Below are 3,281 nucleotides of genomic sequence, written 5' to 3'. Positions count from 1 at the left end.
GAAGATTCTGTTGGGGAATCTAAGAGATATGCGCCCGGCCTAGAGTAGAATGGAAGTGGTTGTTAGTCACGCGCGTTCATAGGTGAGAATGATGATGAGTGTCACGGATCATCACATTCATCAAAGTTAAGTGTAACGTATATCTTGGAATAAGGATAGAAGAGAATTGAATAGAAAGTAATAATAATTGTATTGAAACTTGAGGTACAGTAGAGCTCTACACCCTTAATCTATGGTGTGCAGAAACTCCACTGTTGAAAATACATAAGTGAAAGGTTCAGGCATGGCCGAATGGCTAGCCCTCTCCATGATCAAGAGACCGAATGATCAAAGACTACAAAGTCAAAAGATTAAACTGTCAAAAGATGTCTAATACAATAGTAACTTATCCTATTTATACTGGACTAGCTACTAGGGTTTACATGAGTAAGTAATTGATGTATAAATCCACTTCCGGGGCCCACTTGGTGTATGTTTGGGCTGAGATTGATCTATCCACGAGCTGAGGCTTTTCTTGGAGTTGAACTCCAAGTTATAACGTGTTTTGGGCGTTCAACTACGGATCATGACGTTTTTCTGGCGTTTAACTCCAGACAGCAGCATGTACTCGGCGTTCAACACCAAGTTACGTCATCAATTTCCGAATAAAGTATGAACTATTATATATTGCTGGAAAGCTCTGGATGTCTACTTTCCAACGCAGTTGAGAGCGCGCCATTTGGAGTTCTGTAGCTCCAGAAAATCTATTTCGAGTGCAGGGAGGTCAGATTCCAATAGCATCAGCAGTCCTTTTGTCAGCCTTTTTCAGAGTTTTGCTCAAGTCCCTCAATTTCGGCCAGAAATTACCTGAAATCACAGAAAAACACACAAACTCATAGTAAAGTCCAGAAATGTGAATTTAACATAAAAACTAATGAAAACATCCCTAAAAGTAGCTTGAACTTACTAAAAACTACCTAAAAACAATGCCAAAAAGCGTATAAATTATCCGCTCATCACAAACCCTACCTGGTTTTGCTGCTTCTAATTCGGTTATACTTTCAAGTGGTCCTTAAGCACTTTTTCCTCCTAAATCACATCAAGAATAACTTTAAATCCAAAAACTCTCAACTAACCAAAACTCACTCAGCACGTTAGGAAGGGATTTCTCACCTTAGAGTTGCTGGAAATGAATGTTTCTCGGCCCTCAAGTCAAGTTAAGCATGATTCTTAAGGTAGAACATCAAGAAAACACATGTTTAAACATGTTTCCTTGAAACCGAATCAAAAGGTAGATGGTGCAGCCAACTCACCTTGATTCCAGCCTTTATAAGTCATATGATCATGTAGAGAAAAAAGAGAGGATCATTTTGGTCGGATTGGGATTGGAGTTTTAGTTCAGTAGAAATCAAGCTTTGAAGATTTGGAACTAAGAACTTTTCTCTCTTTTTCTCTCTTGAAAATTTCGGCCACAAAGTGAAAATGAACCAGCCTTGGGGGTTTTGGGGGTCTAGGGTAAGTTGTGATTGGTTGGCTTGGAGGTGGATTAAAATAATATTAAAATATCTCAGGTGTATAACTACTAAAACTAGATGTATCGGAACACTTGTAAAACCATCTCTAAAAATTATTTTCTGAGCTACTAGCATAAATGACACTAGTAACATATTTATTATGAGAATAGAACATGTATGATGAGGCCTTAGCATTGCTAAATTCATCAGAGAGTGCTGGTGCTAAGCTGCACTAGTTAACTGTGAACCCGGTTAAACCAATTTTTTGTTTTTAACTAAAACTGACCAGGTAACCTTATAATATGATTCAAGAAGCTTCTAATACTCATATAATGATAATATTATCCTATTATCTCTCTTCGCTCATGAATCGAGTCTGGTTCATCAAACTGAGACTATTTACGGAAACCAGAATCAAAACTCTTAACCGATACAGTTCAATAACTAAGTTCTTCGTGACTGCATTATCGAGCTTGCCTTAGAAAAGGTTCCAGGTTAAAGATGAGATAATGACAATAAGGATTGAGATACTTGATGATATATCAGAGGTGTTCCCTTTACTGATCTTCCAGAGAAATTCGTACTTTTAGAAAAGATCTCACGTACTCGAAAATTAGGGTTGTTACAAACACCAAACTTAAAATGCAATCATATGTCAATTTATTTGAACTAAAACTAAACAAATGAAATTGTTATATGTTAAGTACAATCACCAAGCCAATAATCTGTCATGAATAAGGATCTCTTGGTGATGTATTAACAAAATCAGTTAATAAAAGAGAGCATTAGAAACAAGGGAATGACTAAAACAAAGAGAACTAAAATTGTCCAACAAAGAAGAAAAATAACACTGCAAAGGGCATTATGATTATGCAAACAAGTGGTGTTGCTGGATGATTTACATAGAAAATAAGTGGCACACTAAACTTAGAATCTTAGTTTGACACTTTCATTTTAGAATTGATGCAATCATCCATAAGGATTGAAAATAAATTGTTGCAGGGCAGCACCAAACTTAGAATGTAATCATATGCCAATTTATTGAAATTTAAACAAAGCAAAGAAAAAAAATAAACTAAGCAAAGAAATGACATGTTACCTAAGGTTGGGTTGCCTCCCAACAACCGGCCCTCAAGGGGGGAGATGAACCAGCTAGTGTCCCCTGTCTTGGCCTCTCCTCAGCAAGCTTCCTTTTGATAATGGCTTGATTGAGCTTGCTTGTTGGATTAGGGGTAGGATTGGTACCCTTGTTAGTTGCCTTCACTTCTTGGATATCAAGCTCAGTTTCAGGTTCAATTTCCTCCACCACCTCATTCTTCATTGAAAGTTTGCTTGACACAGATGCCTCTTCTTCTTACTTTTCCACTTCATCCTTCACATCCATCAAGTGGTCTTCATCTTCCTTGCTTAGCGGTTTTGAGTGTTTTCTGTGTTCTTCAAGTGTTCATCCATCTTTTGGAAGAGAATTTCTTATTTTCTCTAGGATTGTTCTTGCCTTTCCAATAGTTCTCTGGACTTTTGAAGGAGATCCTAAGCTACTAGCTCAAAAGATAAAGGTTGAGAGAAATTTTGTGGATATGGATGTATTGTGGTGAGATTGTTTTAAGTGTTGTGGAATGAATCTTGTGGGTTATGAAATGAGTTTTGTGACTGTTGAGATGAATTTTCTGTGTAATAGAATGAATTTTGTGGTTGGTGAGATTAGTTGAATGGATCTTGAGGGAGGCTTTATATTGAGGCAAAATCAAGTGATGAAAAATTTTTAAGTGGAAAACTAGGAGGTGAGGT

This window comes from Arachis duranensis, chromosome 4, assembly GCF_000817695.3.
Source record: "Arachis duranensis cultivar V14167 chromosome 4, aradu.V14167.gnm2.J7QH, whole genome shotgun sequence".
NCBI classification, from domain to species: domain Eukaryota; kingdom Viridiplantae; phylum Streptophyta; class Magnoliopsida; order Fabales; family Fabaceae; genus Arachis; species Arachis duranensis.
This window is presented reverse-complemented; position numbering follows the sequence as displayed.